The 26,569-nt window shown below is 35.7% G+C and overlaps 1 protein-coding gene across 1 annotated transcript in view; it reads left to right on the forward strand.

Annotated features, from left to right (window-relative positions):
- Window positions 1-26,569, forward strand: part of LOC306852619 (cadherin-12-like) — a 145,809-nt gene that overhangs the window by 24,137 nt on the left and 95,103 nt on the right. The window lies entirely within an intron of this gene.

Below are 26,569 nucleotides of genomic sequence, written 5' to 3' on the forward strand. Positions count from 1 at the left end.
AACCGTTATTCAATTTCCACCAGGCACAGAAGGAGTTAGATGGAGGCCGAGCGCGCTCCGAGATGATATTTTAATGGACTGAATGTACCGAGAATTTCATCACCCCTTAAAGGCCTAATTCTTCCTGTCACCTTTGCCTGAGATTGTTTTTGGTATTCACAAGTGCATGACAGTGCAATGGACTTCCGCCTAGTCAAATTAAGCCTGGCTAGATCAGCCATAAATATTCACAATATGAGAAGCCCGTGCCGGTTAACATCCTTCATCAGACCCCCAGAGGCCTCAACATGCAGTGATATATAGAGCTGTGACAAATGGATAATGCGTTGCAATCAAACTTGATAGACCTATTTACGGAAAATTGGACAGAAAAGTTGTCTTTTAATGGCTTTATTAATAGTAATAATAAATAGACTATCGCACGATCGTCTCACATGATAATTAGATTATGGTTCAGTCCCCATGAATTTTAAATAACTGCTATTGTAGTGCTGTTCAAGTAGATAGAAATGAGATCACTTGAACCATTAGCAACACAATAGAAGAACATTTAGAAGAGCGTTCACAGCAACAGCAATTTAATAGCTGAATTTTAATAGAGTGATATAATAAAACTCTTAAAAATAAAGGTTCTAAAATAATTTTTGGTGTGTTGCCATAGAATAACCATCTTTGGTTCCCCAAAGAACCTTACAGCGGACAGCTATTAAAATAACCATTTTTTTTTTCTTTATGTCAAGAAGATTTTAATAATCTGAACAATCTTTCTCCACTTGTGCAATGAAAAGTTTCCCTTGATATTAAATGGAACCACAGATGCCAATAATAAAAAAATATATATTTTTTTAAGAGTGTAGCTTAAAATGCTACTTAGAAGAACTTTTCTTTCTTTTTAATAATAATAATACAAATAACCTTTTCCACTCACCCTAGAAGAGCCTGTCATAGAAGAGCCTTTTTGATTTTCCAAAGAACCTTTCAGTGAACAGTTCTTAAAAGAAATATTTTGTTCTTCTGAAGAACCTCTTAACAGCCTTGTGTGCAATGGAAAGGTTCCGTGGATGTTAAAAGTTCTTCAAAGTTCCCATGAACAACCTTTAGTTCAGATATGTTCCATGGATATTAAAGGTTCTTCATGGAACTAAAAACAACTTTTTTGGGGGCCTTTTTTTTTAATGTAGCCTAAAAACCAGTCAATGCTGAAACTAAGAAAAATGGATCAACTGAATTTAGTTTGATAAGTTTGATGATTTAGTTTGATTTAGAATAAACTTTTATTTTTCTCTCTCTGAATCTGAAAGCCAAATTTGTCTGTTAGAGCAAAGACCAGAGTCTAAAAGACCTGGGCCCGTATTCATGAAAAATCTTAGTGCAAAGAGTTGCTTCTAGTAACAACATTCTTAGAAATGTGGGCATTTCCTCTTAAAATTAAATAAAATATCCTAGTAAAGAAAAAAGTAATTCAGAAAGCATCTTAACCCTTAAAAGAGGTCTTAAGGTCCAAAATTGTTAGGAGTACGGATGAGGACTTTTAAGGGGCTTAAGAGTTTCTTTAGCAGTGGAGAAAATGGACAAAACATGGAGCCAGTGAGTTAATAAGACACAACACATTAGATCGAGCAGGGATCATGTTTGTGACCGATCTTATTAGAGACACGCTAACATCTCCGACACCGCGCTGAAATGCCATATCACCAGAAATGGACGTAATCACTACATTAACATATTTGGCATCTGGAAAAATACAACTATGCAGCAGTGATGATTTGGGTCTGTTACAGCACTTATTAGGCTATGTCTCTGTTCATTTCCTATAAAATATCTATAAAAATATAAAATACATAAGTATGACAGCATGGTAAATAAAAAATAAAGAATATATTTACATATATAATGTGTGTGTGTGTGTTTGTGTGTGTGTGTGTGTGTGTGTGTGTGTGTGTGTGTGTGTGTGTGAAAGAGAGAGAGAGTGAGTGCGGTAAAACAGGAAAATGACGCTTGCAATTTCAAAGTGAAGGCTTATAATATACCCTACTCTTAAAAGCGCTCTTTTATTTCCTTCTTGACAACTAACCAATCACAGCCTTCAAAACAATATGTCATAGCTAGCAACGGGGTTGGCCCCGCCTCCTCTTTTCCTTGCTCAGAGTTGCTCTCAGATTTGAATATGGGCCCAGATTTTCCAGAATTTGTAGTTATTATTACTTTAGAAGACTAGTTAAATTAACTACTTCATGCAGATTTTTTAAACTCTGTTTTTAGTATCAAAAAGAATGGCTTGTACAAGAACACAGGTTTGAAATGACATAAGGACATTTCTATTTTTAGGTGACTATTCCATTGAGTTGCTCGATTTACTCAACTGTTGCATGACTAATGGGTTGGTGTTGCTCATGCTGCCTCAAAATCGAAAACGAACGACTTCCAGTCACTTTGTCACTGCAAATCGCTGCCGGCGTGAACACCGCTTTAGCGTTTTGCTATAAAAGACCTGTGATGTCATCGCAGACAAATTCCTCGTGTGTTTTGATCCATTAAGATCAAAAGTGCGCAACCAATTGGCAAACTTTCATCTCTCGCTCTTTCGCACGCTTGCACACTCACTGTGCCTTTCGCTCTCAACTTGCTAATGAGTCTCGATGCAACTAACGACCCTTAAAGCACCAGAGAAATATTTGCCGTTTCATGGCAAGTTTCAAAATTATAAAGAGCTTTTAGAAAAATAAAAAAAAAATACTGTGAAAGCATAAAGACCGGTGAGAGAAAGGCAAATAGTGAGAAAGGGATAAGAGAGACGAGACAAAACCAAAAAAGCACTAAAGCACTGGGGAATAATCAGACCTTACAATGAACAAAAGCAGCCAGAGGCCTGACAGAGTGAAACAGAGAGACAATGAGAGAGAAATAAGGACCTGCATGTGCATATCCTGGTGTGAAACAGCTGAATCACTCCAGTACTCAACGCCCAGTAAGCTACAAGGTCAGCTGCATCGTTTTAGGCTCACTGAGTTGGCAAAATCTACTGTTTAATGCAATCAGAATAGGTGGTGTCTCTCCAGGGTGAACAAGAATTCAAGGGCGGACTTATACTGAGGTAGATCCTGTTTCACATGCTGTGGAGGAAGTAGCGTTCTCATTATACCGACAGCATGTGAGCAAGAGTGTGGGCAAGAGTATATTTTGCTATACTCTTGCGTTTTGTTTCCATTTTTGTAATTATTCGTCAGTATGTGGAACAGATGGACAGTTTCACGAAATAATAGTTACATTTGACACACAGCGTAGCATATAAAAAATAAATAAAAATTGCATCTGTTTTTTCAGTAGATGTCCATCAGAAATGATGGCACATTGTTTTTTTTTTTGTTGTTGTTGTTTTTTGTGATTTCTCTAGTATGCTGCAATCACTGGAAATCACCAAAAAGAAATGGAACGTCTATTTGAGACAAATGTTTTCTGCCCTTTGCAACCTGTCTCATGGGAAGTCATAATTTGTATAAAGTGGCTCAAGAAATGCATGATTCGGGTTGTATAAATAAATGTACAACCAAAATCCAATCCTAATGATAAAATCCAATTCCAGTATATATTCCTGTTCAGTTTCTAAATGTATATTGAATTCGAATTGAGTTAGCAGACAGGAACTAAAACTGAAACTCAAATTTGAATTTAAAGGGATCATTTAAAAAAAATAAAAATAAACCTGTAATTTACTCACCCTCAAGAGTTTTTCTCTTCGAAAAGGTATTTTCCATATATGGAAATAATACCAACATTCTTCAAAATATCTTCTTTTATGTTCAATAGTAGAAAGAAGCTCATACAGGTTTGGAAGAATTGTGAGTAAATGATGGCAGAATTATAATGTTGGTGTGATCTATCCCTTTAATGCAGAATTACAATGCACAAGTTTTTTTTTTTTTTTTTTTAAGAATAAGGAAAGTTTGTAAAAAAGAAAGCCTTGTTTTAAAGATAAAAACATTCAATCTTAAAGTTTAAAGGTTTTATAAGAATGAACATAAATGTTATGTTTTTGTACATTATTATATGATTTCATCACCTCGTACAAACTATTTTTGTCATAAAAATGTGTTGTTCCTACAACATGTGTTGTTTGCCACTGACTAGAGGTATGGGTAATACTTAAACAGATATTTTAGCCAAATAAATTTACTCTAAACCTGTGTGACTGTGTTTATGTGGAACACAAAAGGAAATGTTTTTAAAACAAAATCGACTTGTTCGTTGTATGGAGACAAAAAAAAAAAGACACTTTCAAAAGTGTCTTTCAAAATATCTTTTGTGCTGCAGAAGAATATCATACAGAGGATGAGTAACTGATGACAATTTAGATTTTTGCAGAATTTGTAATGACTGTTAATGTCTGGGATTCAGGATAAAAATCCTCAGATAACTTACAGGTGCTGTTTTTAGCAAATGTGAAGAGAGATCACAATCACACATTTTAGTGTTGACAGCGGAGAAAACAACATATTTTTAGGGGGCTGAAGCAGCTTTTTAATGCAAGAACCTATCCTGCTGAAGGCCAAATATGTATGTGCCACAAAAATATACGCAAAGCCACTGATACCGAACAGCACACCTACAGTACACTGGTACAGCCACATGAATATCTGATATAGATGAATAATGACTCACTTTGCTGGGGGACACTCCTGAAATGCATCATGTAGGTTTTTAATTTAATTTTTTTTTTTAAATGTAGGTTTTATCAAACTTCCAGATAAGATATTTCATGAGGACAAGATAAGGCAGGTTCAGACTAGATACAAACCCCAGACAGGTGGCCATTCATTTTACTCCTAATTAATTAGTATACATAGTAAGGGGGCAAAGGACCTTCATATGTACTCAAGTAGTGTATTAATTAAAGCAGATAACAGACTGCCTAAAGACACTTCATTTGTCTTTGTCAGTTAGAATGTTCTTTACTTGAGACTTTAAACCAACACTGCATAAAGAATGACCCCGACCGAGAGGAAATCTTGCAATATCACTTACACTAGCAGCATGCAAATGTGATGAAATAGATGTTCAATAGGGTTGTGCGCCATTCTGCTTTGACCTGAAAATGTATTTTATTAGAATTTTGAATTGAGATGAATTTTGAAATGAAATCAGGTAGCAAATTGAATAGAGAATTGTTTTTCAAACATGATTTTTTTATAACAAGATAAAGTTAATGTTGGGCTTTTAATGTTGGGCTTGACAGGCTTGTTTGAAAATTTGGAAAAAAAAAGAAAAACATTCAAATTGACGGTTTAGAAATGTTATTTACAGAGAGAATTACAGATTGAACAACAGAATGATAGAACCACAAAATGATAGAATGACAGACAGATAGATGCAGTTAGATAGATAGAACAATAGAAGATAGAACGGCAGATGATAGAATGATAGAAAGAGAATAACAGAACAGACAGACAGACAGACAGACAGACAGACAGACAGACAGACAGACAGATAGATAGATAGATAGATAGATAGATAGATAGATCGATAGATCGATATAACGCCAGAACGAACGATATAGATAAACAATGACATTTATCAGATGAACACAAGCTTCTCTCTCTTTTTTTTACACCTTCTAAAGTGACACTAACCAGTGTTTTTGCCGGTCAGGTGGTCAACATTGTTCTCACCTTGCACTGTAAACTCATATTTATAGCCTAGAATGACCCAGTAACCGACCTAAACACCAAGAAAAGCACATCTAAGCGTTGGAGAAAGTTGGGGCCGATCGATACCGGCGTAGAGAGTGGGTAATGTACGGCATCCATTCTGAACTCCCCTTGCCTGTCATGCCGTGTTGGTGACAAATCGTTAGTGACATATCGCCACGTCCAGGTGGAGAGAGTATCCTTATCATGAGCTGACACCTCTGGCCAGCATGTTTTGTTCATCTGTTCGAGTTCATCCTTGAAGAAAATGATATATTAATGGCACGTCCCCCTGGAGGTCGTCTATGCCTCTGGATCTGTTTCAGAAAAAGACTCTTTTACATCTTTAGTGTCTGCTCTCAAGTACTTCCAGTGTTATTGTAAAAGCAGTGCTTTTTGTACACAAATATATCCATTTATGTCTGCGTATTTATATAGTGATGAATTAATGTGCATGCAGAATATCTCCTACACATTTCCTTCCGCAAACAATATTAAAAGACACTTTATTTCCTCCAAGCAATGCAACTTTTTATTATTTCCATGAATTTGTTTGAGCTCATTATTCTGAGTTCGTAATGGAACACCTACGCCTTGTCTCGTGGTAATTCATTATCCGTAGTATGGACCTGTTTTTCATAGCAGAGAAATTAAATTCTAGTCTGTTTGAATGAAGCAGCTCATGTTTGTTGTACAAGTACGTGCAAATGTGTTGTGAAACAGGGAGAAGTCATGCATATATTGAGGATATGATCAATATATGATTGTTTTTTCATTCCCACTCTCAAACATGCTAAAGAAATGATCAATTTCTGCAGGTTATTTGTTCTCTGGTAATGAGCGCCGGCCAACATGAAACCATCTATAGATATAATATCTTCAATAAGAAGATTTTTTTCTCAGAAACAGACTATAAATTTGTCCGTGAAATAACATTTAATATAAAATGGAATTCAAAAATATGACACCACTAGTCAAAATGTATCCTTGCTGAATATATATATATATATATATATATAGCAAGGATGCAGTTTATATATATTCATGCAATATATATACACACACTGCCCTTCAAAAGTTTTATATATATATATATATATATAGCAAGGATGCAGTTTATATATATTCATGCAATATATATACACACACTGCCCTTCAAAAGTTTTATATATATATATATATATATAGCAAGGATGCAGTTTATATATATTCATGCAATATATATACACACACTGCCCTTCAAAAGTTTTATATATATATATATATATATATAGCAAGGATGCAGTTTATATATATTCATGCAATATATATATACACACTGCCCTTCAAAAGTTTTATATATATATATATATATATATATATATATATATATATATATATATATATTAAAATAAGAATTACACTACTTTCAAAAACTGGGATAGAATGATTTATTTTTAAAAATTATATTTTTTTATTCAGCAGGGATGCACTAAACTTATTAAAAGTGACAGTAAAGACATTCATAACGATAAAAGGATTTCAAGAATTACCATTTTAATCACATTTTAAATTACTTTTAAAAACATGTTATTTAAAACAATTATTTAAATAAAAACTTTTGAACAGTAGTGTACATTTACTGCATAATATTTATTATCGTCAATACTTTAATATGTTACATGTCATTAATATTTGTATTAATGTAAAATGTATTTATTTATTTATTTATCTCTGGAAATAATAAGTATTAGGATTCTGAAACAATGAAATATATTACTTTAAACCGTAACTCAATAATTATAATTAATATAATAATACAATTATAGTATATTTAAATTAAATTTGAATATAAATCATATTTAAATCCTACATTTTAATTTGGTCTTGAACCTTGAACCTGAAATCTGACTCCACTGCATATTGGCATGTCATTGTTTCTTTTACTTTTCTTGAGTTTCCCTAGACTCCCTGTTATCTGTTCCTCGGTAATGTTGAGCCATAATTCATTCGGGGTAAAATGGTAAATCCATTTAGACCTTTAAATAATTAATCAGACCTTTCTCCAAGTTACAAATCCTTCATTATTTATGCAAAATGCTTATTGGACCATAGCACATTTGCTGCACTCTGTAATTACTTGTGGAGTACCTTAACGTGTTTACTTTCTATAGATTATAACCCTATTTCCCAAAAGCAAGCAATTCCACGAGCAACCCTGATACAAGCTAATATTTTATAAACGTAAGAAGCAGTGATCTCGTAAAACACAATTTTTCATTCTGTCTATGGTGCCTGAACATGTAACTTCACACACTGTAATGGTATCTCAGTTAAAAATACAATGCAATACAACACAATAGCCTTTCATTACTTCACACTAGTTTGCACACCATTACGTGTAGACTAAAGGAAAATGCCCCTTTGTAAACTCTTCCTTTGTGGACAAAAAAGAACAAGAAACTGAAAAGGGTCAAAGAACAGCTCAAAATGTATTCTTCCACATCACCTGTAAAAGAACCAATATCAGACATTCCCTTTTTCGACAAATCCAAGAGACTGAAAAGCTTTTCAATCCATTGTGTTCACTGTCGCCATTGAAATTGGTTGCCTGTGTCTTGACCTTGGCCTCTAGTTACTACATCACTTGGTTCTGTGGAAACCCTCTCCGCTAGCAATACTATATAGACTACATTTTCCAGATTTAATGATGTTATTCATTTTGCAAAACAATCATTCATGCGTACCTCTCACAAGTAAACTGTTAAATTTAACAATCGATCAATGGATTATGAACGACATTCATTATGCATGTGATCTAAACACTATCAAAATGATCAAATTATCAAAATAGTTACCTGATAAAAACAAATTATGTAATAATTTAGAAATCTACTGAAAGGTTAGCCTATTACTTAATATGCATCCATCCATCCAAACACTTTATGATCAAATTAACATAAATAAGTATTCAATAAAAAAAAAAAAAGTAATAATTTAGCAATAACATATCTATTGAAATATTAGAATTACTTAATATCCATCCACCCAAACACTTCGATCAAATTAGCGAAAATAATTATTTTATAAAAAATTCTGTAATAATTTGTAAATAACATCTATTGAAAGGTACCTACAAATATTGTGAAATATTGAAAAAAGATCAAATATATGGTGTAGTTTTCTGCATGTTCTGTTCCAAGTTGCTATGAAACAAACAAACAGTATTTCAAAATTATGGTTAGTACTGAGTTTGGAACCTGAGGGCTATCTGACTGGGAAAACCACTTGAATTTTAAATTTAAAAAATCTTGAACCAGTGTTTGCTTAACTGCAAATAATTGGCTACATGCCATAGTTAACCATTCATTTGTTCAAATGTATATTAATATTTAATTTTTAAAAATACTGCAGTCTGTTCAACAACACATAAGGTTAACATCTCCAAAATGGTTTTATATGAATATAGCAAATGTTCCCATTAAACCCAAGCCATCATGCACCACTGAGGAAACAGTTCCCAGACTCCCCAAGTGCAGTCAGCATCTATGCAGCCTACATCATCTCCTCAGGGCTACACATGCCCCAACAATGAGCATCATTATGCAGAGACGAGCGAACGGCTCATTAAAGAAAGTTCAGCGTTCTACGCGTGTCAGTCATGCTACGGCTTTGCCTGCGTGCACAACATGCTAATTGGCTTCTCTCTACACCAAACCATAAACAGAAAGTCGACTGTAAATTGGCTGATTCAGATCAGCTATGAATCACTGTTATTGAACATATGACTATTGTAAGCAGTTAAAAGCATGCTGGTGGTGGTCTGAGTTCAGGGATGAGTTTGCTTTATGCTGACTGTAGGAGATGCTGCCTTATGAGCAATATGACTGTTGCCTGGAGAAAAAAAAAATAGAAGCTATAAGGTCTTTATACCCTACAAAATGACAAGTAATGAGTATGTCATTGTAATAAATACAGTAGTTTACTAAATGTAGATTAGAATCCATAGAATCCCATGCTGAGGTTGGGATATACATTCATTTAATGTGAATTTTTAATATGAGTTTGTTATACAGTAAGTTTGGAATCAGGAATATATATATATATATAAATATATATAAAATATATATAAAATACATATAAAATGTATTTATTTATCTGTGATAAAAAAAAAATCTCACTTGAGCAACAAATCAGCATATTTGAATGATTTCTGAAAGATCATGTGACACTGAAGACTAGAGTAATGATACTGAAAATTCAGCTTTGCATCAGAGAAATAAATTATATTTTAAAATATGTTTTAAATAATAAAACAAATACATAAAATGAATAATATTTCACAATACTGCTGCAGCATTGGTGAGCACAAGAAAATAAAATAAATAAAATCTTACCAGCCTCGAACAGCATCAGTAACACTTTTTGACTTTCTCAAATTGTGTGAATCCACTTCGTGTTCAGAGTATAATTTTTATCCACAGTAATTTCACACTTGTCTAGTACAAATATGTCACTTTGTTTCATAAATATAGTGTATACGTTTTTCTTTATTTACCCTCAAAAATTGGAAGTGAAATGTGACAACATGCCCCGTAGGTGGGGTACATTGTAACAGCTGAGGGGCACGTTGTAACATGGCCATATGACACCCTAAAATGTTATCTGATCTCATGAAAAAAATATACAAGACAAACTAAAATATTTTGTCAATAAAATAAAATGATTATTTATTTTAAATAAAATAATGGTGTTATATAATAATTAAAAGTAATCTGATTTTTGAGTTTGACAATGAACATATTGCAACCATGCCTGGGACGGCCCATATAACCGAGACAAAATGCTTTCCATGTCTTGAAATAATCATTTCTGAACATTAAACAATGATTGTCAGTCTTTATTCACCTGTTTCTCGTCGTTTCTCATTAAAATGTATTAAAGTACGTGAATTACATCGCTAATGTCATAGAATAGCACGGCAGAAATTCAAACAATAAATACAGTTTTGTGGCTCTTTAATGTGTCGTGACAGATTGCTATATTGGCTCAGTTGAACTGATCTTCTTTTCATATTTACTTTTTTGTCGGGCAAGATGACGGATTCGGCGTTATGATTGGTCAGATCGCCTGTCAATCAAGCTCTTTGTGAACGGTCAATTACTACTTTAATAAAAACCAACAAAATGCATTTTTAAAAAGATGTAGGGCTCTATTTTAACGATCTAAGCGCATGGCCTAAAGGGCAAGCGCAGGTGCACTTAGGGCATTTCCGAATCTAAAAGGGTTGTCCCTATTCTCTTAATGACTAATGGGTGTATTTTTGGGCATAACTCGCGGCATCGCTATTTAAATGGCGGAATTTTAAGGCACACAGACTGAACACATCTCCAGAGAGGAAACAGGTCTTCTCATGCATAAGCAAATAGGTAGGCTAATTCTGATACACGCAATGACTATTCATTATGACATGTATGACATGTTTATGTAGCCTACACAATAATATTCTTTTACACTGTAATCCTTAATTTTTTAAATATTTGGCATGTTTGTGTGCTGCTGCTCGTGCCTGTGTGTAATAAGCGAACACGTGTTGTGGACCCACCCAGAGGCGCATTTTCTACTAACGCGCTCTTTAAATAACAAAAAATAAAAAATATAAATATTGTGCCATTGACTTTAGACTAAGTTTGAGTTAGTCTATGGCGCAGTCTATTTTCAGTTCCTCAAAATAGCAACGCCACCGCCTGAACACACCACTTTTTTAGACCAGCACGCCCATGAGCGCACAAATGGGCGCAAATGCATTTGCTATTTAAACAACACGGCGCAGGAGGGGAAAATGAGAACTGAGTCGGGCTGAAACTAGCAAAAACACTTGCGCTGGGTGCACGATAGGGCCCGTAATGGTTGGTGGTGTTCTGCACCACCAACTTTACAAATGGAATTGCAAAATAATAACTGGAAACTCACCTTTGGTTGAGCAAATATTGCAGACAAACAAATATGTTTTGATAGTGCCACTATGTTCAAAACACTTTCCAGGGAAATCTACTTAACCTTATTTTTACTGATTATCTTCTTACAGCTTGAAACATTGATTTTTTTTTTCATCAAACAATGAAACACATTTAAACACGAACACAAACAACCAGTCACACTGCAAACCTTACTATACACAGAAAACGCAATGGTCTGAGTCTGACTTGTGATTGATTTAGTTCATAAGAGTCAATTATTTGCAAGACAGACTGCAAGCAACCGGCAAGGACAACAAAATACAGCAATGTGTATTCTATTTATTGTCTGGAGTGTTCTTCTCTCATTACTTTCATTGCAGACTCCAAGTTCACAACTCACATTTTCTCAAAGAAGTGCTATTGCTACTATATGAGTGCAGGCTATCACAATACTGCATTTTATTCGCATAAACCAAAGAGTGTAGGTGCTCAAGGACTTGAGCATCATGAAAGCTGTTTCTTCCTGGTTGTCTTATCTTTCCCAGCACAATCATGTCTCTGTGCAATAGCTGCCAGCGGTATTGTCGGTGTATTTACAAGAGCGTGTGAGTGGGAATGCTTGACATCTAGAGCTAAGTGAATGCCATGTCACTCATTCTAACAGCTGGCCAGAGCAAAGATTGATGGCCAGGGCGGCTGGAAGTGGATAAAACAAAGCCTTTTACCGCCACCGGTCCGTATCTTCCTCTACAGGCCCATCTGCAGTGAACCTACGGGGTCTGCCAGGTTTTGTTCCCTCGCTAGCCCACGAGACCCGGCCGCTGACACAGACAGGAACACGCATTGCTGTTATTTTTCAGCCTGTCAGATGACACAGAGCAATGAAGGATGAGAAACACTGTGTTTATTTGGGAGTCTGAATGGTACATCTGGGAACGAAGATGTGATTTTGGGGCAGCGAGAGGCAGTTCCCTCGGATCAATGCTTTGACACCACTGCACCCACCTGAATTGTGTCCTAACAATAGAGCGTCTGCCGTCGAGTCTCCACATCGATACAAATGTATTTTAAGCTTGTTAAAGTGTAATGAGAAACACATGAGCGCTCTCAAGTGCACATAGTCGACTGAGAAAGAGCGGTAGGAAGAGAAAATGTGGGTTTTTCATGTCCCAAAGGATGGTATGATGGATTGACGCTCTTGTCGTGAGTGTTTTTGCTCATTTAACACAAATCCCTGCTCTCGAATTGAGATGCTTCATCGAGACCCTCGGTGGCACGTTAACCCAGTAGACCGTCATCACTATCAAAAACCAGCAAATAATTATGCTCCCATTTGGAGAGAGGGGAGGAAAAACACAAAGCTTGTGTCTATGGGTTGCATTGAAGCGCTTTGGAAAAGAGAGCCAATCAAAATTTGCATTTAGATTAGAGTTGTAATGGAAAAAAATGGGGCGATGAATCTTGCTGAGGTAAAACAAGGACTAATTTTCTTGTTTGCCAAATAAAAACATACAGCCTCCACAGTGAGTGGAAAATATGTATATGACTTGGTTTTATGAGGAACTGTAATTACCAGATATTGCGGTATTTAACTGATAATGGCTGTGTGGTAAAATGCACACAGACGAGAGACATAAATTACATTTCATTCAGATAAAGTCAAAAGAAAGTGCTCTGTACTACAAGATAAGCTTAGCCACATTTTAAAGAGGGATGGTTCATCCAAAAATAAAACTTTTGACATTTTACTCACTCTCAAAATCAAATCGATTGTATGGAACACAAAAGCAAAAACTTATGATTAATCTTTGCACAGCTATTTTCCAAACAACATTTAAGTCATTACTCAAGGCTTATTTTCTTCTCAGGCAGAGCTCTAGGAATCTATTTACAATTGCTTTCAGATTTTTATTTATTTATTTTTTTGTATTTTTTTTTTTAAATATACATTTGAGCAATGCTAAAGCCATAGTTTTTTATTCGTAGGGAAATGCATGAACTGGAAAAAAATGCACGCCTCAAATGCAATATTATAATTAAATATATAATATAATCTAATATAATATAATGCATAAATAACTATTCAATAAAATAAACTAAATATACATGCATTTTTTTTAGCTGCATGAAGATACTTGACAAATGGTGTTCCATGATTAAAAAAGTTAAATAAGAAAATGTAAATCAAGTAAATAAAAGTATTCAGGGTGAGTAAATAATGAAAGTTACTACTTGATCGTACCTGTTGTCATCACTGAAAATTGTATATATGGCCTCTACTAATAAACAAACCCAGTCAAAAAGCCCTGTTAATTTATGCAGGCTATATTAGACCTAGAAGTCAAATATATAAAGACGACAAGTTTTAATATTTATATCTGCCGAGGTTTTCGCATTCACTGTCACAAGAAAAGCTCATTTGTTTTCATAGCGCCCAACCCTCAGCCCGATCCTGCCGTTCAAATCATCCGAGACCCCAAACTGACAAAGGTAGTTAATTAAACAGGCTGATTTTTAGGACACACGGGCACACGACTGGATGATCTCGTAAAATTGAACAATAAATCTAATAACCAAATGCCACACACAGAAACAATGAGCTTAATTCTCTGGCTTCCTCCACCCATTCCCTTATTCACTTATAGATAAGCACAACTGAAAATAGCAAGTATTTCTTTCAGAGACAGACACTCTCATTTTCATCACCAGATGTGTGCGTGTGTGTTGCTATTCTCACAGCCATAATGGCAATCATCTGACTGTCAGCAGATATCAGTCTCAATGCAGGGCTGATGAAGATACAATCCTCCTCTTCTTCACCCAGAGCCCCTCAGAGAACAAAAGCACAATGCGATACTCCAATGGGCCCTATTTAAGAACCGCTGCTAACTGCTCTCAATTTGACACCTCGACACCTTTATTTACTCACGCACCTCTGTTCAATCGGCTTCTTTATAAGCGGCCTAGACAAAGCGCTTGTTGCTGCCACAGGAGGGAATAGAGAGATTTGTGCTGTTTTCTCTTCTCCTCATTCTTCATAATCATGCAAATCAGATCAGGGCTGAGCGAATGCTAAAGAGTATCATGGGGTCTCCCCGTGGCCCCTGAGGATGGGCATCTGGGGCTGTTTTCATAAGCATTTTATTTAGATTGTGACCTTAAGTCATACAATAAACAGGCTATCATTATTACCTCTCTATTTATGCGTTTGCCCCATGCACTCTGAATTTCTCATTGCACATCAATAAATATCCACGGCAGAATCTCAAACACCTCCGGTTTATGCTCATAGTGCTTTCTGTAAAAACGTTCCGCTCTGCATTGCTTGGAATTATTGAAATGTGAAGTAGAGTCCAAGAAGAACCTGTGAGTGCGGAAACATTAATTATATTAGAGTTGAGCCAGCATCTGTGAAAGGTTGCACCGAAAACACCGTAAAAATAGCACAGAACGTGTAGTAATCAGAATTTATGCAGGCCCAAAAGTGCCAAGAACAACCAATAAAAAGAAGATTTAGGATCTTTGTATTTGAATTGAATATTAACTGCAGATTAACTGATAAACTTGTGTAATGTATGTCATGCATATATTAAATGCATAAATTGAATCAGGTTTCTGCACAAAACAAAGAAACTTAATTAATGAATGAATCAATGAATAATAAACGTTTGGTTTATTGGTATTTTAATTTGTTTTTTTATTTAAATAATCACATTTTCATTAAATGCATTTCAAAATGCATTTATTCAAATTCTTAGAGTGAGCAGAAATCAGTTCATTGAGAATTCATTTAAAAGTGTTAAGTTAAAAGGTATGAACATGGTAAAAATATGACTAGCTGCGGAGCAATATCAATTAGTTAAAATATATGAGACTGAAAACAAATTGGATTTATTGATGATAAATACATATACAAACTTGGTTATTGTGTACTGAAATCTTACCAGTTTCATTTATGTGTGACTGACAATTATCACTTTTTTTCATGTTTAAAGTGTGTAATCCAAATGGATAGAAAATGGAAATGCAATTCACATGCATAAATCTTACATTTAGTTCTAGTGAATATACAGATGCTTGCTGAAATCAACTAAACTTGCTCTTTACAAAGAAATCTTGCCTCAAACAAAACTCTGCTGCAACTAACTGGGCAAATGTTGGCAAATCCAGTGATTAGTTCTTCCTCCTGTTTGTGTGCACTTATATAGATAAAAAGCCTACTTTCTTTGAATCATTTCTCAAGATCTGAAAGTAAAAAAGAACATACAAAAGTATCCATTTACCATGACATCCATTAGCTGCTCAAGGTAAAGTGGATGGGATATCAGCCTAATTGAGATATAAAAGGTTGCCATTAATATAACCATTTGAGCATGGTGAGCTATTATGGAATATCTGATTGGAAAGAAGTTTTTTCTAAAAGCAGAGCAGATGATTCTAACAGAAGTCAGACTTCTATATTTAACCTTAAATAGATGTGTTAATTTTACACAATTTTACACAATTACACAAAAAAACAGCAACAGATGACCAGTAAAAAGAGCAGATGATAACAGACATCCGCAATTGAAAAAGCCTGCTCTCTCAAATTCACAAAATTAAATGTAGCTTTTTCCATCAATTAAAATTAATGTTCTGTCAATTGGCATTTGTGTCTGTCAAGGACTCTGATCCAATGGGGCCAAATGAAAAAGAAAAAAAAAACAATGAGTCAGAATGATTCAGAATGTTTCCATTAAGTAAAGTGTTGCAAATTAACGCAATTATCATTTGCTTGGAAAGTGCTCTTATGGGAGAGCAGGAGTGGAACAGTGCTTTCCAGTCAGCCTAATGAAGCTTCTCGTTTAACAGGAATCAAATGTAGCAAGAGCGAGAATTGGGCATGCCAGTGATTTATTGGCTCTGAAGATTTAATTTTCTTCCCTCTAATAAAAGTTTTCAACAAGGGACACTCACACAGTAAAAAAAACCCCAAAAAAACAGTTGCTTTTTCATCCTCCCTCACTCAGAAGTTCCCGACACTGTTCACTTTTCTGCACACACTGAACAAAATTAATTAATGTGAACACGCAAACATAAATCAGCTCCATCTGGGGTATCACTGTAGATGAAAACGGAAAATCAAAATGCCCAAAAAGAGCAAAAAAGTGACCGCCTGCTTTTTTTATTGGATCAATTCTCTGAGTTTCTGCAAGGACTTTATTAAGAAAATTTTTGCTAAAAATCAGCTTTTTGGGAACCTTCATTTCTGAATCCTTCTGTTAGATTTTGGAAGAATGATGTATCAGTCATGACGACATACACTGAATGCTGTTAATATTCATTTGTAAACTGCACTGTTTTCTCACTGACACAATGTACTCATGAATAAAGATGAGTCTAGAATAATACAGATATAGCCATGCCATATGAATTAATATGACTGTTTCAAGGCGTCTCTCAAATTGCCCAGTGAACATATGGTGCAGTTCCAAAAAGCTCATTTAAAAGTTCAGATGTTACAAAGGACAAAGACACTGAGAAAAGTTTCATAAATGAGTCAGCTTGTTAGCTTTCATACTAAAGTGACTTAGAAGAAATAGTTCTTTTTTGATGTGCGGTCAAAAACCCAGGCTCTGATCCTAAACCTTGTGAAAGACACGAGGAATGCGATTTTCAAAATTTTAGCACAATTATGCAACTTTATAAGACTAAGAAACGATTATTGTGGGGTGGGGTTGCGCAAAAACTAATACTGTGGAAAATTATTCAAATTTAAAATAGCTGTTTTGTTTTTGTTTTTGTTTGTTTGTTTGTTTTTCTATTTTAAAATATAGTTATAATGATATCAGTGGTGGCCAAAACTGTTAGAACACTTTTGATATATTAAGCGGTTTCAGTTATTTTTGTTGAATTGGCCATTACAATACCCATAAAATGAACTATTGCCGAAACGACCTGCGATGGAAGGAATCTACTAGAACATTGAAAATGATGGAACCCCATTGAGCAAATATGGGGCAAGTTGGAAAGTAAACTGGACAGATCTATTGTACATTCAAAGGAAAGCCTTTGGCTTGAATTGCAGAAGTCATGGGATAACATTACTGTTGAAGTTCTCAGGAAATATAATAACAATATTCCAGAGAGATGTGCTGCTGTAATTTGATTTTGTCTGTAAGCTGTGGAAAGCATGCAAACACATCTGGCCAAAATATTGTATAGCAGCTAATATAGCTCCAACTCTCTTCCCATCGACGCTGATGCTAGACTACGCAGCAACGTTGCTCCAGGAACAGGCTCCATTGCTCCACAACGCTTTGTGGATTCAGCTCTTGAACTGATATCAAAGGACTGAAAGCTTATGTTCAGGACAAAGAGGGTTTCAGACCCATAAATGATGTGTCATTGCCGCTAGTGTAGTTGAAGCTGCAGGGTTTTCAGATTCCTCTGCTCGCTCTGACAGCGTTTCCTTACTGATCTTTCTCCTTCTATTCTCTCGGTCTCCCTCATCTTACGTCTTGCTCCGAGATCCCTTTTCTGATGTCTGACCATAGCTTGGATCAGATCAGAATGTCTAACACCAGGGGTTTTCAACTTGACATGTGCTTCTTTTAGGGCTTTTAAAGACACAAAGCTCCAGATTTGACAACTGCCCCGTTCGTTTTCATTTGCTGTGCATTTTATAAAAAAACCCGACCTCCAAAAACTCTGTTATGTGACAGGTGGCAGGAAAATATAAAGTCCGGATGCTCGGAGCCATCTCTGAGCTGTCAAATGATGTTTCCGTCTCTTAAACACAGGGTTTGGTATGCATTTGTTTGGTGCTTGCATCATAGGCCGTGATTCTTGGCAGCGAGGCCTGGCGTGCTCCCGTAGGGCTCTGCTGACTCAGTGCCTTCCGTATCTCTGCTGTTCCTCGCCCGCAGCTATCTCTGTCTGTGCGATCACACTCGCTGTGTCTTCAGGGGGTAAAGGAGAGTTCATTTCTGTGATGTTATGGCAGCTGCACTGCTTTCAGCAGGTCAGGCAGAAGTAGATCAAGGAGAGTGTAAAAAGATTGGGAACACGCAGACTGAATCCTGAGAGTCAAATTAGGAGTGCGGACTGTTTAAATAATTCCACTTTTTAAATCAAAGGAATGGTTCATCCAAAAATGAAAATTCTGGAACACAAAATATGGAATTCTGAATAATCATTATACAGCTTTTAAAGACTGTTCATAGTGAACAGCTGTCAAGCTCCAAATAGCTTTTTAGACATTATGAAGCAAAGTAGTCTGTACACTCTAAGAAAAAAAGGTACAAAAGCTGTCAGAGGGGCAGTACCCCCCCCCCCAATGACCGCTTTTGTACCTTTAGTCCTGAAAGTGTAAGTTAAAGTATTTTCAAGTTCAAGTTCAAGTTCACTATATATTTTATATATATATAGATTATTTTTAAGGGGCCAATATTTCTTTTTTTTTTAATTTTCTTTTTTGAATATAGTACACATACACACATATATATATGTAGAGAGAGAGAGAGAGAGAGAGAGATTTAATATTTTTGTGGAAACTGTGATACATTTCTTTTTTTCGCCCCAGGATTATTTGCTAATTAAAACGATATTTATTTAAAATAGAAATATTTTTATACCAATTGTTTTTACTGTCATCACTTAAATTTAAATGTAACTATTAAATTTAACATATCCTAACACAATTCTAAAACAATTCTGAGATATACAGCGATCTGTTTTTGGACACTTAAGCCACTAAAATGTTTTTGTACGATATAACAAAATGTATGACAAGCACAATTTTTTATCAAACATTTCACAAAATGAACTTCGTTAGGTTGCAAAATATAAAGAAATACATATATTGTTCAGAATGAAAAAGTATATATATAAATATATGACTGCAGGGCTTATTATATTATAATTATATTATATTATATTATATTATATTATATTATATTATTATAAAGCTTATTATATTATATACAGATTCCACTTGGTTTGATAATGACTCTATAATGCAATTCAGTTCAGACTTTCTTTGTTTTTGTTTTTTATGTGTCCACACAATTTTTAGTTTGAATATAAAGTCAGTTAAATTTTTTAAAATATTTTTTTACACTGCCTGAAGAGTCTCCTTCGGTGAAAGAAACACCAGGAAACAGATGTTAAACTACATGGAAGTATATATATATATGTATATATATATATATATTTATATAAAATACTATGGCTACCATCAACTGTTTGGTCACCAACATTCTTCAAAATATCTTCTTTGGCACTCAACAGAAGAAACTCATGCAGGTCTGGAACAAGTGGAAGGGGAATACATTATGACAATTTTCATTTTTGGGTGAACTATCCCTTTAAAAACAGTTCTTATTTAGGTCTTCAATCTGTTTGGAGAAAAGATAAGAAGAAATAAATGTGTCGCTACAGCCCTAGTGGGATGGAGTTCTCAGGACTGCTGGGAGATTTAAGTGACAGACACGATTGGCATTTAATCCAGTCTGCCCGAGGTCTCTCTGGGGCTTAAGCTCCATCCGCACGGGTTCGTTTCCCTCCTTCCCTCTGCCTCCCGCCCTGGGCCAGGCTGTGATGGAGGACATGCATGGGATGGTAGTTCAGGCCACCAGCGCAAAGCTGCAGGCAGTTGTTCCAGATGGCTGGCTGGTTAATAGAAAGCTTAGCTCCGGGTTTGAGTCACTCAGATGGCCGTTTCTCTGGCGGCTATACGTCTCTGACAAACCATGGACAGTGAAAAGCTCCTGATCCTATAGTGTTTACACAGCAATATCGCATTGACTAGAATATACAGCAAATTAATGGGAGAGCAAACAATGTGCTTAAACCTTGGAAAACATTTCACGCTGCTTTTGGATCCAGAGGGCTCTTACCTCAGACAGTCTATCACAGGCACATACTGTACTGCTACGCTGATAAACATCGGCTCCTCTAGTAGCCAAAAGTGGCATTGATTTAGATAGAATCTAAGACGATCGGTGCACCTTTTCCAGCTGAATGGAAATTACTGGAAGTGCTGAACAGAAGAAAGGTCAGTCAATAGTGTAGTGTGAGAACTTTCTTAATAAGTGGCAACATTTAGCTGCTGAAACTTATTTTCAGGGGAATTTATTTGCTTTTTCTCCTAATTATATGGAAATTTCAAATATATTTCAGCTTAGAAAATAAATATATGAACCTACCTAAATTTAACTGAATGAAGATATTAACTGAATTTCAATCTGATGCCTATAAAGTAAAATCAACATAAAATATAACAATTCTATAAATACACACACACACATAAATGTTTAAATTATATACTGTAGACATCCATTTAAAGATCTGGGGTTGGTAAGATCACCAACTCACCAAACATTTATTTGGGGCAGTTGTGGCCTAATGGATAGAGAGTCAGACTTGTAACCCAAAGGTAGTGGGTTCAAGTCTCAGGTCCAGCAGGGATTGTAGGTGGGGGCGAGTAACCAACACTCTCTCCACCCTCAATACCACAACTGAGGTGAGACCCTTGAGCAAGGCACTGAACCCCAACTGCTCCCCAGGTGCCGCAGCAATGGCTGCCCACTGCTCTGGGTGTATGTTCACTAATGTGTGTACACTTGGATGGGTTAAATGCAGAGCACAAATTCTGAGTATGGGTCGCCACACACCACTTCCCTGTCCTTTCCGTATTTAAATAAAAAATACAGTAAAACTGTAATATTCTGAAATATTATTAGTTAAAAATACTGTTTTCTATTTTAATAATTTAGTTAATTATTGTGATGACTCCAGACTTTAGTGTCACCTGATCCTTTAAAAGTCATTCTAATTAGTTGCTTAAGAAATATTTCTTTTTATGATCATCAATAAAAATGATAAGTTTTTATTTAAGGATTCTTGGATAAATAGAAACCATTACAGCATTTATTTGAAACATACTTTTTTTTACAAACCCGATTCCAAAAAAGTTGGGACACTGTACAAATTACGAATAAAAAAGAAATGCAATAATTTACAAATCTCATAAACTTATATTTTATTCACAATAGAATATAGATAACATATCAAATGTTGAAAGTGAGACTTTTTGAAATGTCATGCCAAATATTGGCTCATTTTGGATTTCATGAGAGCTACACATTCCAAAAAAGTTGGGACAGGTAGCAATAAGAGGCCGGAAAAGTTAAATGTACATATAAGGAACAGCTGGAGGACCAATTTGCAACTTATTAGATCAATTGGCAACATGAATGGGTATAAAAAGAGCCTCTCAGAGTGGCAGTGTCTCTCAGAAGTCAAGATGGCAAGAGGATCACCAATTCCCCCAATGCTGCGGCGAAAAATAGTGGAGCAATATCAGAAAGGAGTTTCACCGGGAAAAATTTGCAAAGAGTTTGAAGTTATCATCATCTACAGTGCATAATATCATCCAAAGATTCAGAGAATCTGGAACAATTGCTGTGCGTAAGGGTCAAGGCCGGAAAACCATACTGGATACCCGTGATCTTCGGGCCCTTAGACGGCACTGCATCACATACAGGAATGCTACTGTAATGGAAATCACAACATGGGCTCAGGAATACTTCCAGAAAACATTGTCGGTGAACACAATCCACCGTGCCATTCGCCGTTGCCGGCTAAATCTCTATAGGTCATAAAAGAAGCCATATCTAAACATGATCCAGAAGCGCATGCATTTTCTCTGGGCCAAGGCTTATTTAAAATGGACTGTGGCAAAGTGGAAAACTGTTCTGTGGTCAGACGAATCAAAATTTGAAGTTCTTTTTGGAAAATTGGGACGCCATGTCATCCGGACTAAAGAGGACAAGGACAACCCAAGTTGTTATCAGCGCTCAGTTCAGAAGCCTGCATCTCTGATGGTATGGGGTTGCATGAGCGCGTGTGGCATGGGCAGCTTACACATCTGGAAAGGCACCATCAATGCTGAAAGGTATATCGAAGTTCTAGAACAACATTTGCTCCCATCCAGACGTTGTCTCTTTCAGGGAAGACCTTGCATTTTCCAACATGATAATGCCAGACCACATACTGCATCAATTACAACATAATGGCTGCGTAGAAGGAGGATCCGGGTACTGAAATGGCCAGCCTGCAGTCCAGATCTTTCACCCATAGAAAACATTTGGCGCATCATAAAGAGGAAGATGCGACAAAGAAGACCTAAGACAGTTGAGCAACTAGAAGCCTGTATTAGACAAGAATGGGACAACATTCCTATTCCTAAACTTGAGCAACTTGTCTCCTCAGTCCCCAGACGTTTGCAGACTGTTATAAAAAGAAGAGGGGATGCCACACAGTGGTAAACATGGCCTTGTCCCAACTTTTTTGAGATGTGTTGATGCCATGAAATTTAAAATAAACTTATTTTTCCCTTAAAATTATACATTTTCTCAGTTTAAACATTTGATATGTCATCTATGTTGTATTCTGAATAAAATATTGAAATTTGAAACTTCCACATCATTGCATTCTGTTTTTATTCACAATTTGTACAGTGTCCCAACTTTTTTGGAATCGGGTTTGTACAATAAGTGTCTTCACTTGTCACTTTTGACCATTTTAACCATCCTTATTTAACAAAATTAATTATAATAAAACTATCCTGTTTTTCTTATTATTTTTTTTTATTTTTTTTATTACTTACATATGTAAGTTTTGGTTTTAGTTTTTTAGGCTAACCGAGACTTGTCATAGCACTTGCATATTATTGTTCTTTTGTTGGTTTTGATTGCTTCTATTGTCCTTATTTGTAAGTTATTTTGGATAAAAGCATCTTCTAAATTACTAAATGTAATGTAAATTAACTTAAACTAAACACAAATGAGAAAAGTTGATTTGCCAATTAGCTGAAATGAAATAAGTTTACTGTTATTTCAAGTAACAAAAATATTTTTTGAATGGTACTTTAATAGCCCTGACTCACATCTCTATTCTAGAATCCATAAGCCACCATTCACATCCCTCTGAAATGGATAAGTACCATTGGCAGAAGTACCAAAGCAGACTATTACCATTTATCAAAATTCAATATGATTTTTCTGGTCATTTTGTTGGCATTTTCGCCCTGAGCCCTGGCTGATTTTTGAAATTCAATGTTCTCACCAAGATGCTACCAAGTTTTATTGTTAACCTGTGAGATTGTAGAGTTAAGAACTCATTTGATCCTTGTCCTTGTTGCTTTCTGAGTATCGACCGCATAATCATGTAGAGCCGCTTTACAATGATTGCCCTGCACCAAAATTTAACCAGAGAATTGTTTAATCACCAGCTTTGAAAACACTGTGCCACATATCCATTTGCAGGCATTGATCACTGCTCTTAATATAAAAATGAATTCTCACACGTGTCACTCAAACTGACAGCAGCACAATGAGATGGATGTGGAACAAGAAGAAGTAGATGAGTGAAACAAGGGGAAAGAATGAGAACTTGAGTAAAAGCCGTCTGATGACTCAGCATCAGAGGCCAAATGAAAACCATAAGAAAGGCTTGGCTGTGATTCAGATGTACTCAGGTGTGATAACCTTTGGTCCTGAGCTGGCACTTCCATCCACTGTTACGCAGCTTGAATGATCAAACCAAGAGCGGCTGTGCACCGGCTTAAAGATCATATGAAAAATAATGGTTCTCAGTTCTGTGGCTTTCAGATCATATAGTGTTCCATAACATTAAGCAGATACACACATTTAAAATAGTCTTTCACTTACAGGGAAAAAGACCTGATAAAAATAAACGGACCTGAAAAAAATAAAATACTGATGACTCATTCTGCACTTATGCACTCAAAATTATTTTGCTAAGTGAAATTAAATAAAAAATATGATCATAAAATGACTAGAACCATTTCATGAGTCCATTAAATTAATATTATTTTTACTAGCAATGACAAAATAATATTGATTGATTCATTCATTCATGCGTCTTTGTGGTTCTTTATCTGGGTTTTCCAGCTTCTTAGTGTCCATTTGGTAAATTCATGAGGCCTTTCTTGATTTATTTATTAGGCTGCTTGAGTCTGGTACCCACTTTATTAGCTCCTTCAGTCTGTTTTTATATAAATACCCCTTTCTGCTTCTCATTTTTCTTCTAGTCTTCGTCCTGTCTTTCTCCTCCCCGCTGTCCTGCCTTCGAAGCAGTGATAAACAACAATTGTATTTTACAGGGTCTTGGAGAAGCTGGTCAGAGGTACAGTTCATGCGAAAGCAATCCGTCCAAGCTCACAAAGGTGAACCGCTACTGATGACGTATAATTTACATACTCCTGGTCATTGAATAACATATTTCTCAAAGCTGTTTGTCCACAATCCTGCATTCTCCACATCTTGAATTGTAAATTACATCTTAGACTCAAACGTTACTGGTGCCATATTAGTTTAAGGGCATTTTATTGACACATAAATCTCTGCTGACCATATTCCGATGGTGAGTAATATGTTTGTAAGTTTGCATGGTGAATTATGCATACTTCTCTACCTAAATGCCATTTCTCAAAGCAAATTCCCACTTGGTAAATGATGGGTTACCTGGACTGCAGCGCTTTATGACAGCACTCCCTTTAGAGAAGGAAAAATATGTGTATTTAATGATGGTACACTGGGTTAAATGCTGAGTTAAATATGGACAAACTCAGCGAATGGGTTGTTTTCAACCAACAGTTGGGGCATTCGTGGCCTAATGGATAGAGAGTTGGACTTGTAACCCGAAGGTCGTGGGTTCGAGTCTCAGGTCTGGCAGGGATTGTAGGTGGGGGGAGTGAATAACCAACACTCTCTCCACCCTCAATAGCACGACTGAGGTGAGACCCTTGAGCAAGGCACCGAACCCCCAACTGCTCCCCGGGCGCCGCAGCATTGGCTGCCCACTGCTCCATGTTCACTACTGTGTGTACACTTGGATGGGTTAAATGCAGAGCATGAATTCTGAGTATGGGTCACCATGCTTGGCCACACACCACTTCCCTTTCCCTTTAAATGTTTAACCCAACCTTCTGGGCAGTAACCCAAGAGCTGGGTCAAAGCAATCAAATCGCTGGGTTTGTCCATATTTTACCCAGTGCTGGGTTGTATTTAACCGAGCATGTTTTAGAGGGTATATACATTAGCATAATATGGGACATAGGGGCTTATAAAATACCAATTTAATCCAATATATACCAATATTAATGTTTTTTTTTTTGTTTTTTTTTAAGTTGGATATACACTGAAATGTAAAATATGGACAGTGACAGAATTTGTAGAATGTACAATTATTTGAAATCTATCTATCTATCTATCTATCTATCTATCTATATTCAGAAGAAAAAAAAAACTTACATAAATGCACAACTTTTCATTTTACATATGTTTAACATTCATTTTAACATTGTAAATTTCAGGCATGGTTAAAGTAATGGAATTCTGCTAGAATGTTAATTATGACAAGAAATCACAGAATATAATATAATATAATAGAAACTTATAACAAAAACAGAAAAAACAAAACAGTAACAAAATAACAAAAAACAATAACAGTATCTCAGTTACAGTAGAGCAAAAGATGTTTGTACATAAAATGCTTAACGTATGTTTTAAATATTGCCATAACGTTAAAACATCAATTTCGATGTCTGAGCAAACATTTTCAAATGCACGTGTGCAAATAAGCACTCATACACCTCACAATTTGCAGCCATAGCCCTGTTTTGTGGTTCGTGGTCCCTAAAGATTTACAGTATACGGTGCTGGCCAGAAAGAAATGATATGATATCATTCAAAACTCCCCAAAGAATTCCAAGGATCCATTTACCTTAATTAAAACAGCGACGACTTCCATGGCTAATAAGATATTACTCACCATACAGTCTCTCTCTCTCTCTCTCTCTCTCACAAACACACACACACACACACACAGGCACCTGTGCCTTCCACACAATTAAAATACCACCGCCCACGCATCTAC

This window comes from Barbus barbus, assembly GCF_936440315.1.
Source record: "Barbus barbus genome assembly, chromosome: 32".
Lineage (NCBI taxonomy): Eukaryota > Metazoa > Chordata > Actinopteri > Cypriniformes > Cyprinidae > Barbus > Barbus barbus.